The sequence below is a fragment of the Gossypium arboreum genome, chromosome 10, assembly GCF_025698485.1.
Source record: "Gossypium arboreum isolate Shixiya-1 chromosome 10, ASM2569848v2, whole genome shotgun sequence".
In the NCBI taxonomy this organism is placed as follows: domain Eukaryota; kingdom Viridiplantae; phylum Streptophyta; class Magnoliopsida; order Malvales; family Malvaceae; genus Gossypium; species Gossypium arboreum.
The window spans coordinates 107,477,262-107,493,349 of record NC_069079.1 but is presented as its reverse complement, the minus strand read 5'-3'; the positions used below and the strand labels follow the sequence as shown (position 1 = coordinate 107,493,349).

At 36.4% G+C, this 16,088-nt stretch overlaps 1 pseudogene; it reads left to right on the top strand.

The window, feature by feature from the left end:
* Positions 1–3,081: 3,081 nt before the first annotated feature.
* LOC128282115 (uncharacterized) lies at positions 3,082–5,620 on the top strand (annotated as a pseudogene).
* Positions 5,621–16,088: the final 10,468 nt, after the last annotated feature.

Below are 16,088 nucleotides of genomic sequence, written 5' to 3'. Positions count from 1 at the left end.
ATTATTTTGTAATCATAATTTCAATAAAATTTAAATTCTGTTTTTATTTTATTTTCGCTTCAAAATCAATTCTTAAATTCTGTTTTTTTATTTTTTTCTAGGAACGCAGGTTTTCTTGGGCACAATTCTGCCCAGGATTTCGAGAAACAAGCATTCGTATAATCCGGTCCCTGAGGATTCGACCCTACTTCCCCTTTACTATTTCTTTTTCATTATTTTACAGGGAATAGGTTATTTTTGGTGCTCTCAACGACCGCATCAAATTTTGGCGTCGTTGCCGGGGACCGGCAACATACTAATATTGTTTTTCTTTGTTTTCTATGACCAGATCTGCTCCAGGTACTCTTGCGTTCGACTCGAAATCGAAAAGATCTGCAAAGCTAATCGAAGGAAACAAAACTAAGGAAAAGCGATCGGTGGTGGTTGGAACTCAAAGCAATCCACCGCCGAAATTAGAATCGACGACAAGTAGAATCTAGGGTTAACGAAAACCCTACTCAAACGTTAGAAAGTAAAGAAGAAGAAGTCGATTCCCCTAAAGAAGTGCTGAACACTAGGGTTGACGAAAACCCTAATTTAACACCTCAACTTATGGCTCGAGACAATTCGACAATCGGCAAGCGCCGATGAACAACCGCCACTATGCATCGCGTATCCTACTATGGATACCGATTTTGAATTAAAGTCGCTTGATTCACTCTCGCCAACTTTCCGTGGGTTACAAAATGAAAACCCCATAAGCATTTAAAAGAATTCCATATGGTTTGTTTGAGTATGAAACCTCGGGGGTAACGAGATCAAATTAAATTGCGCTTTCCTTTTTCCCTAGCCGATTCACTAGGAATGGTTATTTTATTTACCTCTGGATCACTAGGAATGGTTATTTTATTTACCTCCGGATCCATTACAACTTAATGATCTATCTCGTTTATTTCTTAACAGGTTTTTCCCTGCATCACGAGCGGCTGAGTTAAGAAGAGAAATCGTGGGCATAAGGCAAAAAGACGCAGAGACTCTATACGACTATTGGGAGCGATTTAAGAAGTTGTGTGCAAGTTGCCCACAACACGGTATAACGGAACAGTCTTTGCTCCAGTACTTTTATGAAGGCTTGAAACCCATGGAGATGAATATGGTAGATGCCGCGAGTGGAGGAGCGTTAGTCAACATGACTCCACAACAAGCAAGAGACTTAATCTCCACAATGGCTGCGAATTCCCAGCAATTTCGAGCCAATCCTGAACCCCCTAGAAGGGTTCACCAGCTAAGTAATTCTACCATTGAAGATAGACTTGATAGACTTACTAATATTGTGAATTCCCTTGTTACAGAAAAATCGAAACCAGCCCGAGTATGTGGAATATGTGCTACACCTGAACATACGACTGATGCGTACCCTAGTCTGTGTGACGATTTTATGGCCCATTTAGATGCTGTGGGAAATTTTCCTGGGCCACCACAAAGACGATACGACCCTTACGCCAATACCTACAACCCAGGATGGAGGGACCACCCTAATTTTAGTTATGGGGCTAATCCACGATATAACCAGCCATACCAAAATCGGGCCCCACAACAGTCGCAAGATTCAGGTAATTCTTTAGAAACTTTGGTCAATAAATTAGCAACTAATGTCCTTGATTTTCAACAGCAAACTCTCAATTTCCAAAGAGAAATGAAGGGTTTTCAGCAGAAAACTGAAACATCCATAAGGGAGTTGACCACATCAATTGAGAAATTAAACTCTCAAGGGAAACTGCCATCACAAACAGAACCAAACCCGAGGCAGAATGCAAATGCAGTAACGTTACGAAGTGGAAAGATCCTGGAACCAGTTCCTGGCAAGAATCTTGGTCAAGAAATCGCCCAGGAAACTCCAGGAAACGACGAACAAATCCGAGCGAAACCCCCACTGCCGAAAATCCAACCTCCATTCCCAGGACGATTAAATTAGTGTCGAAAAAGTAAGGAAGACAAAGAGATCCTGAAACATTCAGGAATGTTGAGATCAACTTACCACTGTTAGATGCCATTAGACAGATTCCGCGGTATGCCAAGTTCCTCAAAGAACTTTGCACCAACAAACGAAAACTAACAGGCAATGAAAAGGTAAGTGTTGGTGAGAATGTTTCCGCAGTTCTACAGCGAAAAATGCCGGTTAAATGCAAAGATAGGGGTATGTTCGCTATTCCATGCAAAATTGGCCATTTGGGAATTAAGAAGGCTATGTGTGATCTAGGGGCCTCAATAAATGTAATGCCTTATTCTATTTATGAATCACTTAACGCGGGTTTTGACAAAGACAGTGTTATTATTCAATTGGCGATGTGTCTATTGTGCATCCCGAAGGAGTCCTCGAGGACGTCTTGGTAAAAGTTAATGAACTTATTTTCCCTGCAGATTTCTACGTAATTAAGATGGAGGAGGACAACACTGCTGGATCTTCAGACCTCCTGTTGGGCCGACCCTTCCTTAGTACTGCTAGCACCAAGATCGATGTTCGAAGCGGCACTCTTACGATGGAATTTGATGGGGAGATCGTGAAATTCAATGTTTACGATGCCATTAGCCATCCAAGCGAAATCTTGAGCATAAACCGCGTCGACCTGATTGACTCATTAGTGGACGAGACTTTTGAGTCAACTTATAAAGACGAATCTGAATATAGATATGATGATTATGAATTTGTTAAGACATTATTATCACCATCAGAAACTAAACTTCTACCTTTTGTTGTGCAGGCTCCAGATTTGGAATTGAAACCACTTCTCGCGCATCACAAGTATGCATTTTTAGGAAAAGGTAATACCTTACCAATTATAATTTCAAATAAACTCTCTAAACCCGAGGAGGAAAGTTTGATCCAGGTACTAAAGAGTCATAAGGAGGCGATTGGCTGGACCATTGCTGACTTGAAGGGGATAAGCCCTTTGATATGCACCCACAAGATTTACTTGGAGGAGAACACGAAACCAAGGAGAGAGGCACAAAGACGCTTAAACCCGAATATGATGGAGGTGGTGAAAAAAGAAATAATTAAGCTGCTGGATGCTGACATCATTTTCCCCATTTCTGACAAAGATGGGTAAGTCCGTACAAGTCGTGCCCAAGAAAAGGCGTGACGAAGAAAGAAAAATATCTTGAGGCGACTTAGTACCGGTCCGAAAAGCGAACGGTGGCGTGTGTCTCAGACGATTATAGGAAGTTGAACGCTTATACTAGAAAAGATCATTTCCTCTTCCTTTTATAGATCAAATGCTTGAACGTTTAGTGGTAAAACTCACTTTTGTTGTCTTGATGGATATTCGTGTTTCTTCCAAATCCTCATTGCGCTGTAAGACCGTGAAAATACCACTTTTACATGCCCGTTAAACGCGTTTGCATCTGAGAGGATGCCATTTGGACTTTGCAACGCACTCAGCTACCTTCCGAGATGCATGATGAGTATATTTTCGAATATGTAGAAAAATTATTGAAGTTTTTATGGATGATTTTACCGTGTATGGAAACTGTTTTCTTGAATGCCTTGAAAACCTTACGATAATTTTGAGCAGTGCATAGAATTTAATCTTGTCTTGAACTATGAAAAGTGTCATTTTATGGTAGACAAAGGTTTGATTCTAGGTCATATAGTCTCATCTAAGGAATTGAGGTTGATAAGGCCAAAATTGACATTATAAATTCTTTGCCATATCCCTCTACTGTTAGAGAGATACGTTCTTTTCTTGGTCATGCAGGATTTTACAAGCGTTTTATAAAAAACTTCTCAAAAATAGCTGAACCATTGTGCGAGCTGTTGCAGAAAGACAAAAAATTTGAGTTTGACTCAAAATGCATGGAGGCTTTTGATACACTTAAGCAAAAGTTGGTAACCGCCCCTATAGTACAAGCACCAGACTGGAACTATCCCTTTGAAATTATGTGCGATGCAAGCGAACGTAGCGTGGGAGTTGTATTGGGACAAAAGATAGCGAAAGAGCCTCATGTCATCTGTTACGCCTCAAAGACCCTAGATGCTGCACAAAGCAACTACACAACCACAGAAAAAGAACTTTTAGCTATTGTATTTGCTTTAGATAAATTTCGATCATATTTACTGGGATCTAAGGTGATTATTTTTTCTGACCATGCAGCTCTTAGGTACTTAATCGCAAAGAAGGAAGCAAAGCCAAGGCTCATTAGGTGGATTTTACTGCTCCAAGAATTTGACATCGAGATTCGTGACAAAAAGGGGTGTGAAAACCTGGTGGCCGACCACTTGAGTAGGATAAAAACTCCATTTGATGATGATCCCATAAAGGATGAGTTCCCCGACGAAAGCTTATTCTCAACCGAGGCTTACTATCCGTGGTATGCAGACATAGTTAATCTCTTAACCACGGGATCGCTGCCCACTGAGTTGCTCAATCCGTAAAAAACAAGCTTAGACGCCTTCGAATTACATATGGGACGATCCATACTTGTGGAAACATTGCTCGATCGATAATACGACGATGTGTTCCAGAAACTGAGGTAACCTCTATCCTTACTTTTTGTCACACAGAAGCTTGTGGAGGTCACTTTGGCCCTAAGCGGACAGCTCACAAGGTATTGGAGTGTGGGCTATATTGGCCTACAATCTTCGTGACGCGTTTAACTTCGTAAGCCTTGCGATAAATGTCAACATCTGGTAATATCACTAGACGAAATCAAATGCCCCTATCCCCGATTCATGTATGTGAGATTTTTGATGTATGGGGCATTGATTTCATGGGCCCTTTATTTCTTCGTTTGGAAGCGATATATATACTTCTTGCAGAGACTATGTTTCTAAGTGGATAGAAGCAAAGCCTACTCGCAATGATAATGCTAATCTTGTTGTGGAGTTTCTAAAACAAACTATTTTTCTAGGTTTGGAACACCTCGAGCTTTGATCGATGATCGTGGTACCCACTTTTGCAACAAGGTCATGGAGGCACTATTATCAAAATATGGGGTTCATCATCGTATAGCAACAGCCTACCATCCCCAAACGAACGGCCTAGCAGAGGTTTCAAACAGGGAGATCAAGTCAATTTTGGAAAAAACGGTTCGACCCAACCGTAAGGATTAGAGTCTTCGGCTCAATGACGCGCTTTGGGCCTATCGGACGGCGTATAAGGGACCAATTGGCATGACCCCGTATCGACTTGTTTTTGGCAAAGCATGTCATTTACCAGTAGAGTTGGAGCATAAAGCTTATTGGGCTATTCGACAATGTAACATAGAGTTAGAGCCCGCAGGGAAGGCAAGGAAATTGGACATTCAAGAATTGGAGGAAATTCGCAATGATGCCTACGAGAATGCTAGAATTTATAAGGACAAAACAAAGATGTTTCATGACAAAAATATAGTTCAAAAGCATTTCTCAGTAGGACAAAGAGTTTTGCTTTATAACTCCGTATTAAAGCTATTCCCAGGTAAGCTTCGATCTCGGTGGCAAGGACCTTTTATTGTGACTAAAATATTTACAAATGGCGCAATTGAAATAGAGAGTGAAGAATCAGGAAAACGGTTCACAGTCAATGGTCAACGGCTGAAGCCATTTTACGAGAATTTCCAGGCCCACACGGTCGAGAAAATTCAATTAGAACCACCATAAAACCATTCAAGGCGTCGAGCTAACGACGTTAAACAAGCGCTTGTTGGGAGGCAACCCAGTCTTTCTTTTTATTTTTATTTATTTTTTTCTTTTATTATTTATTATTTTCTTTTCTTTTTATTTTATTTTAGCTAAATATTAATAAATTTCTCTTCTTCCATCTAGGTGAAATGAAGCGAAAATACGAAGAAAAAAAAAAGACAGAAAGTGTGCACCAAAACAACCCTATCCATGCTATCAAACAGTTCTATTCCAGCCCAGAATGCCATATCTCTGCAGCCAAACAGTCCTATTCCAGCCATAGAATCCCCAAAACCTGCAGCCAAACACCCCTTTTCAGCAAATAAAACCCCCAAACCTTACATTTTTTTTTTCCAAATTTCTCCATAACCGCCAACTCCTTTCTCCTCCACCACCCACCGCTGATTTCTTAGCCACCACGGTGAGAACCCGAAGCCAAACAAACATTGCTCACATCACTCACCCCGTCTCCACCTCTTGCCGCTTCGCCATCTTCTTCTCCACCGTGTGCGCCAACCGACGGTAACTACATGGGGAGTTTTTCTAAACTTTTTTTTTTCTCTCCACCTATTTGTTTTCCTTTTACTTTCACATCGAGGACTATGTGTTTTAAGTGGGGGGAGGCATTCTTCGTTGTTACTGTTATTATCTGCTATTTTTGCTGTCATATTGTTGTTTGACTTTCATGCATGATTCTTACCTTCTAAGGAAGTTATGATTTTTCCCATAATTGATGCCATCTCCACTGTTTTATTTTTATTAGGCTAAAAATAATTGTGATTAATAGGGTTAATTCTATCTTGCTTTTCGTAAAATTGATCAAGTTTAATATAAAGTGAACACTTAAAAATGATTGCATGCTTAATTAATGTTCATGGCTATTAGGTGATTATTAAAACTTATTTTTGACTCTTAAATTTTTTTCTTTCCTGAGTTCTCAAGAATTTTAAATATCGTTTAATTTTTAATAAATGTTTTCCATGGTTATGAGTACAGCTTAAATCGTGACTGACTGAGTAACCGGGGTAGGGTGCTTGGGTTGTCATTCTACTTCGCGTCAAAAGGTTGTGTGACGTGACAAGTAAAACTCCACTAGCCGAGGTTATGAGTATGGCTCAAATCGTGATCGATCGAGTAACCGGGTAGGGTGCTTGGGTTGTCATTCTACTTGGCGTCAAAAGGTTGTGTGACGTGTTGGGTAAAACTCCGCTAACCGGAAATAAATAATTTTAGGAGTATGTTAATGAGTAACCGGTGGGGTGCTTGGGTTGTCATCTCTCTTAGCGTCAAAAGGTTTAATATATTCCTAAGTAAATAAATAATAATAAAATTTAAAAAAAAAAAAAAAAAAAAAAAAAAAAAAGAAGAAAAAATAAGTACTAATAAAGTTGCACTTCGGGGACTAAAGGAGGAAATAATTAAGGTGTCTTAGTAGGTTTGGTAATTTACCTAAATGGCATAACTCAAGTCGATCTTAATTTTGTGTGAAATAATTGGAATACTTTTTCTGTTTTACTTAAAGCAAGCTTAGAGGTCTCTTTATTTTTCATATGCGTTTTTAACTAATTTTTATGAAACTTTGGAGTGGTATTTCTTTTATGGCAAAATCTAGCTTTCACAGTTGATAGGAACCATACTTGAGGGCAAGCATGGGCTAAGTAGGGGGGAATTTGATAATACTCTAAAATGACGTATTTTTATATATTAATCATGTGTTTATTTTGAGCTTGAGCCTACTAATTTGAGCTATTTATGTCTTTTTATCTTTTAGGGACTAAATTGGAGGCGAAAAGTAAATTCAAGGAAAAAAGCGTCAATTTGGAGATTAAATTGGCCAATATGCAACGTGGGACAAATATGGTGCCAAAAGTGCGAACATGGAAGGCACAAGGACTTAAAAGCAAATAGAAGAGATTTTATTTTGGAAGACTCTATTTTCTTTTATTCTATTAGGATAATTAATATTAAGATAATTATTAGGATTATTCAAATTTAGGATTTTATTTTAATTATCTTTGTTTATCTTTAATTAAATGTATTTATCTTTTAGAATTTAAGTTCAATTAGACTATCTCCCTAGCACTATAAATAGGGGGTGAAGTGACTCTATTTGGAGGATCTTTTTCTGTAAACACTCTCCCCCAAAAGTCTTTTGTTCTTTCATATTTCTTTTCAATAAAATTTCTTTTTCCATATTTTTATTTATTTTCTTTCCCACAATTATCATGAGCCACTAAAACCCTTCTAGCCAAAAGTTGTCAATATTTCCCCAAAAAGGTTCTTGAGGCCTAGAATCCAGTACTTAGCCTCCTCGCCAAGTATTCATCGTTCCTCCGACTACTGGTGGCGCTTCATCCATGGCCCTTAAGAAGTAAGCTTTTCAGCATATGCAAAGGTGGCGCTTTGTATGTATTGGAAGGATTGCATAGTCGGTTCGTTAACTTCTCGTCGAGGTTAGCGAGCCAAAGAGACAAAATGGCGTGGATTCGCCATTGAGAAGCGTTGATCTAGCATAGATTATTGGCTAGAGTCGGGTTCCCTAAAAATCGTAAGTCTAATCTTTGGAGCTGGTGGTCGTAGGCGTCCTCTTCCACTATAACTGGCTTACTCGAGTCGAGAAGGATCATCCAAAAGCCAAGGATTGAGCCCAAGGCGGAATGAGACAACCGGAGGCTGGAACTTTCCCATAAGAATTTCTTTTCTCTTAAAACTCTCTTTATTATTTTTATTATTTTCGTAATCATAATTTCAATAAACTTTAAATTCTGTTTTTATTTTATTTTCGCTTCCAAAATCAATTCTTAAATTCTGTTTTTTTATTTTTTTCTAGGAACGCAAGTTTTCTTGGGCACAATTCTGCCCAGGATTTCGAGAAACAAGCATTCGTATAATCCGGTCCCTGAGGATTCGACCCTACTTCCCCTTTACTATTTTTTTTTCATTATTTTACAGGGAATAGGTTATTTTTGGTGCTCTCAACGACCGCATCAGTATGAATTGACTATTCTATATATGAGAGTTTGCTTTCTATTTTAATAAAGAAAACCATTTCGATTTAATGTTGGTTAATTTCACAATCTATTTTTTCGGCTTCTATTACTTTTAGATTTGAGATTTTCTTTTATGATGTCTCACTTTCAAAATGAATTGTAATATCCCCTCAGTCTTTCCTAATACTTTTAACATTCCTCATTAAAAATAGATTTCTTTTCCACACTCCAATATATTGTTCCCTATTCAGATTTTTTATTTTTTATTTTCCTTTTCCCATTTTTCTTCTTCTTTTCGAACAAATCCCGAATAATATCAATTAATAGCAACTTTAGAATATTGCAAAACTTAGGATTAATTTAGCTATTTTCAAATATTATCATGAAAATTTTAATTTAAGTATTTAGTATTATTATCAAAAGTATTTTTAAGAAAATAAAATATTCATTTTCAATATGATATTGTAAAGTAAAATATTAAGTATTTAAATAATATTTACATATACCAACTTAATTTTTAATAAAAAATATAACAACTTAATTTTTAATAAAAATATAAGAACACTTTATTGTAATTCATTATTAATATTCTAATAGATTAAATATAGATTTTAAATGTTTTTAAATAATTTTAAATATCAAAATCACTTTACTGGTCATAAATTTCAAAAAACGAAAAACTAAAAGAAACTTACCTTTAGTGATATAAATGAGGATGATTTTTTTTTTATTCTTTTCATGCCCGATATAAATGAGGACAATTAATGAATAATTTAGTTTATATTCAAAAGTCAAAAATTAAAAATTTAGCTTTCAAAAGATAAAAAGCAGTTTTAATTTTAAAAATTACAAACAAAAAACATAGTTTTAGAGCTGATATTTTTCCCATTATTTCGAAAGATTTTAGTCTTGGAGTCCTATATAGTCGTAAGAATGGGACCCTGGTTGGCATCCTCTGCAAGGAATACTATCCTTCACATTGTCGTCTTGTTAAACATGAAACTACTTATTTGGACATGAAAAGATGTTGTGAACAAGTTTGGTGAAACAAAAATACCCAACAAGGCAAACAAAACAAACAAGTAAAATCCTTGCTGGTTTATTGATTTAAAGGTAATGTCTTTTCTGATAGTATAATTTTACTCCCAAGTCATTGTTAAGATTGAAAAAAAAAAAAAAGGGTTTTTCCACTGTTTGCTGATTAGAAATTTGTTCTTCACTTTCCATTTGGATTAGTTCAGTTGAAAGTGAGCTTCTCAACACCTTTTTGTCTTCCTCTAATAGTTCTCTTAGATTCTTTTCAATAGTAATCATTACCAAATGAAAATGAAACTCAGAAGCAATCGAACTTAATTGGTTTCTTCTATTAATTAATTCAGTGAGCCTTAATAGGTGACAGAATTTCGATACAACGTTTGTGTGTAAGTAACGAAATTGAAAACCAAGTTACGAATACATGGGAGTGAAACATAAACTTGTAATAGAAGAAAGATATCAACATAAGTATGTAGATTTCAGCAGCAAAACAAGATACATAATCTTACACAAGCGTAGCTTATTTTCAAGCTGCTAAAAGCTCTGGTGAAACACTAACGAAAAAAACATGCCGTGTTACTAACCAGGCTACGGAGTTCTACGTCTACTATCTACCAAATACTATTACATAAATCAACAAAACCCTATAACATCATTAAGTAGCATCCCACCTTAGTACCCAGCTGCATCATTGCTGCTTATTGACGCATATAGGAGCTTGGGAGACTTGACAAACATACCATCTTTCATGGTTTTGGTTGTTCTGGATTTGATGATAGCTGCCAGTAACTGGCTGCTGAACAACAGTGACAGCTTGAGGTCCATGATAAACATAGTGGTGTGGTACCGACTTCTGATGATGATGATAATGATCCTGATTTCTCGGTAGGGGAGCTCGCCGGTGAGTCTTCTCGGCTAGCTGCCGGGCATATTGCTCATCTATCAAGGGAAACCCTTCTGAGGCAACTTTGTTAAGATGATGTATTGAACATGCCATTCTTTTTGTAGTACACAAGAACAAGTAGAAGTTTGTGGTTTTTTTTTTTTGCTTGCATGTATGGTTAGAGGGCTAGGGAACTATATATACAGTAAGTTTAGGATAGAGGAAACCCTCTAATTAACCTCACTTTTGAAGGGTCCATTTCATAATCAAAAAAGAAAGATATAAGGGAATTTCTCAGGGATAAAACTAAGGAAAAAGTGCCGCAGAAGTGGGCTTCCCAATTTATTCTTTCAGCTTTCTGTGATTCCATTTCTTGATTAGCGTGAACTATAGTGAAATTAAATGCTTAATCATTTGGAAATTAAGTTTTTATTTATGCCTATACGTTTAATTTGAAATATTGTAGTGTCCATTACTGAGATCTCTCTTAGTCATAAAGTGGCATGAGCCAAGTGGCAGAAAAAATAGATGTGTGGGACTTCCCTATATGTAGTTATCCATGGGAAATTGGACATCTCTATTTTACATTATAGGAGTTTGTTCAAATCTAAATTTTTTTCATTTTATTATTTTTAAATTTGCGATTCAATAAAGAAGAGTTTTGTGGCAGTCTTAGTTTGAAAAGAAGTTTTAGCAAATACACTTCTTTATTTCTATGGTTGTGACTGAAGAAGGCAGTGGCAAACGTTTTCTTAAGACTATAACACTAATAAGGTACGATTCAATGAGGTGAATGGAGGTGCAATTATAGATATGGTGGTGGATTTAGTTCTAGTACCAACCCAGTTTTGGAGGAATAAGTTATTGGGAAAAGGTGTCGTTGAATCTGTTGCGATGGTTGGTGGGTTGGATCGGGAGATGATGAGTTTGATTTTTTGGAAGGAAATTTTAAGAAATCAATAGTCGATGGGGTTTCGTTGATAGCTTTTTTTGACCGGATCCAACAAATCTTGATCAAAGACATGACGATAACAATGGTAATCAATCTGTTAGGACGGAGCATAAGGTATATTGGTCTCCACAATCGAGTTTGCAGTTTATGGCGACCCTCCAGGCCATTTCAACTCATGGATATTGAAAATGACTACTTCTTGGCAAAATTCCATTGCATTGAGGATTTTGAGAAGATTTTATTCTAGGGGCCTTGGATCATTTACGACCAGCATCTCACCATTCAACCTTGGACCAAGGAATTCAGTCCATTATGACCTTTCTCGAATGTAGTTTTGGCATGGATCAGATTGCTTGGACTCCAGGGCATATGTATAAAATGAAGATTCTTGGAGAAGCAGGCAACATGGTTGGAAGGGTCTCAAAGCTTGACTTCAATACTAATAGTAGAACAAGGGGCCATTTTGTTAGGATAGTCGTCTATGTCAATCTAGATAAGCCTTTAGTGTCACAGGTTCTAATCAATGACGAGACCCAACGAGTTGAATATGAATTTTTGCAGACAATTTATTTTTCATGTGGCCGGTATGGTCATGTGAAGGAGTTGTGGTCTACATTGGTCGAGATTCTAAATTAGGAGGAAGGAAAGGTGTAACACCCCTCACCCGTATTCAACACCGAAATAGGGTTATGTAGCATTACTGAACTTATAACACATTCAAACATACATTTCATATACAATTAAACAAATCATATAAATTTCATTCACAACCAATCATTGTGTCCTTAATACGAGCCTACGAGGCCTTAAACATGCATTCAGGGTGGTTCGGGACTAAATCGATAACTCAGGAAATTTTTCAACACTTAAATTTTTTTTGAATAAAACAAGGGACACACGCCCGTGTGGCCCTCCGTGTGTCTCACACGGCCAACAGACACGCTTGTGTCACAAGTTGTGTGGACATTCAAAATGGGAGCACATGACTGTGTCCAACCCGTGTTCGACCTCGTGTAACTCTCTGACCTAGGTCATACGGCCAACACACACGTCCGTGTGGCCAACTCGTGTACCTTAAAAATGGCTATACATGCCCGTATGCGAGGTCGTGTGGTAGATCATGCTAAACCTGTAGGATATACTGATTTATGCCTACGACCAAGTCACATGCTCGTGTGTGAGGCCATGTGGAGTATACTGACTTGGTTTCAAATTCAACACCAGAGGACACAAGGCAGTGTAACCTGACCGTGTGTCACACATGGCTGAGATACAAGCCCTCGTCTCTGCCTGTGTGGACAAAAATAGGCTATTTACCAAGCCAATTTGCCACCCAAACTTGTGCACACCTTCACCTAATTCAAATGGTACAAACATAACATAATTGAGCATCTAATTCAACCACAATCAAGGCTAAAACATACCATTTCAATACCAACAACTAACATGCTTATAATCCCATGTTTTACTCATTCAAAACATACCAAATTCACATATTCAAATCAACTAATTAAACTTTTCCAAACATGCATCATCATGCACCAATTTACAAGCACATAGCTTCGCAATTATCAACCATTTGACATCTATAAAACCTACTATTGAAAAGCATCACATAACCAACCTCAATCACACAACATAGATCATTTGTATACATATAAACATAGCCAAATCAACCAAAATAAGCCAACTCACATGGCCAAATATACAAACCAAGATCTTAGACATTTACAAATCAATTCAAATGGTTAATTTCATAAGCACCACCTTTATCAAAATAACCAAAGTCCCCCTATACATGCCATATGACCCAAAACTTAATTTCAAAAGTACCAAGTGATATTTGGATAGTGTGAAGCGATCTCCGACAGTCCCTGAATCCGAGCTAGCTTTGAAAACACTATAAAACACAGAGAAATACACAAAGTAAACTTTATAGCTTAGTAAGTTTGTATAACATTTATATCAACTTATCATATAAACTCAAATTAAGCCAAAAACATAATATAACATATCTCATAATATATCACCAATCTACCACATTTGCATCCATCAACTTAGATGTAATTTCCTTAATTTTTCATCATTTTAGTGTATTACTCGGTTCATGTACATATCTGTACCTTCCCGTATTTAACTCATACTCATTCACATATTTGACATATCCGTTAAACCATTTGGAATATTTTTGGATACTCGGAAAACTCGCACACTTAGTGCCAAATAAATAGCCACAGCTGTATTAATTTTGCACACTAAGTGCCAATGTGTATATATATAGCCGAAGCTATCCCAATCTCGCACACTAAGTACAAATATATAATCAAAGCTATCTCAATTTTGCACGCTAAGTGCCTAATTAACTGAATCGTCGTCAAACATGACTATCGTCTCGTATACACAATTTATGTAATATCAAAGCATTGAAGGCATAATTATAACAATACTTATTAATACGAACTTACTTCGGATGCAAAAACAACTAAACTGATTGATTAGTCCAGAACTTTGTTTTTCCCTCGATCTAGATCCAAGTTTCACTTTTCTTGATCTATATGCAATCAGAATCAGCTTATTTAATTATCTCGCTATTCAATTTAGTCCAAAATTCACTTTAAGGTATTTTTACACAATTGCCCCTAATGTTTCACAACTTTTACAATTTAATCCTTATTTCATAAAAACACAAATTAATGCAATTTAGGACTAACCCATGCTAGCCGAATTTCTCTAATACTCATATCAGCATATATTTTTCATTTATTTCATAATTTACCCACAAAATTTTCACATTTCTCAATTAAATCCTTAATTTACATTTTCACTAAAAATCACTTAACAAAACTTGTATATCTATCAACAAGCATTCATAATTTGTCAAGAAACTTCAAAACACATGCTATTTCATCAATGGCAGCATCTAAAATCTTTAAAAATTTTTTAATTTAGTCACTGAGCTAGCTAGACCTAGTTGCAATGATCTCAAAAACATAGAAACCATTAAAAACTGAGTCAAAATAGACTTAAATGCACACAAGGACTTGGCCGAACCTTCAAAGCCTTAACAATGGGTTTTTCTTTCTTCCAAATTTGGTGAAGAAGATGAAAATTAACATAATACTTTGTTCTTCTTTAATTTATTAACATTTATTACTAAATTACATAAATAACCTTAATATAAAACAATTAAAACTGCCTAACCATGTCCATCTTTGTCCACTCAAATAAATAATGGACTAATTACAACATAAACCCTTCAAACATTTTATTTCATAGCTTTAAAACCCTTTTAGCTTATAGAACTTAAGTTTTACACTTTAGCGATTTAGTTCTTTTTACCAAATTAAGCACTCAAATGATAAAATTTCTTAACGAAAATTTCACACAATCATATTTTCATGTTGTAGACAGTAAAATGACAATAAAATAATTATGTTGACTTAGGATTTGTGGTCTCAAAACCACTGTTCTAATTTGACTAAAAACGGGCTGTTACAACGCAGACTCAACTTGCCTTTGCGACCAAAACGAAGAATTTTCTTCCATGGAGATAATTTCAGAAACATTTTATCACCTATCTGAAATTTAATGTCTCTCCGTTTCAAATCCGTATATGATTTCTATCGATCTGAAGCTGCTTTCAAACAGTCACGAATTACTTTCACTTTCTCTTAGATTTCTCTAACCAAATCAACCTCGTGAATCTATTTTCCGCTAAGCTCAGTCCAATACAATGGTGTTCAGCATTTACGACCATACAATAATTCATAGGGTGCCATTTTTATGCTCGATTGAAAACTATTATTATACGTGAATTCAACCAATGGAAAACATCTCTCCTAATTGCTTTTAAACTTTAGAACACAACAGTGAAGCATATCTTTGAGAATTTGTGTTACTCTCTCAGTCTGACCGTCAGTTTGCGAATGGAAAGCTGTACTGAAATTCAACCTCGTACACAGAGCTTCTTGTAATTTCTTCCAAAATCTCAACATAAACCTCAGATCTTTATCTGAAATAATCGAAACTAGCACTCCGTGCAATTTAACAATCTCAGCAATGTACAATTCAACTAATTTATTGAGTGAATAGTCTGTACGTACTGGTATAAAATGCGTCGATTTCTTCAATCTATCAACTACAACCGAAACAACATCTTTCTTTTTCGAAGTCAAAGGCAAACTGATATGGAATACATCTAACTCTTTCCCATTTTCATTCTAGTATCATCACAGACTGTAACAATCTCGAAGGTACTTGGTGTTCAGCTTTGACTTGTTGAGAAATCAAATACTTCGATACGAACTCAGAAATGTCTCGTTTCATTCCTGACCACCAATACAGTTGGTTCAAATCATTATACATCTTGGTACTCCTTGAGTGAATAGATGAACAACCATTATGTGCTTCGTGCAAAATTTTCAGAATTAGCTCAGAATTCTTTGGTACACAAATTCTATTTCGAAACATTAAATAATCATCAGTTCCAATATGATCATCTAAATAACTATTCGACTCACATTGCATTCTTTTAACTTGTAACTCGGTATCCCACTTTTGAGCTTCACAAATTTGCTGAAGAAAAAT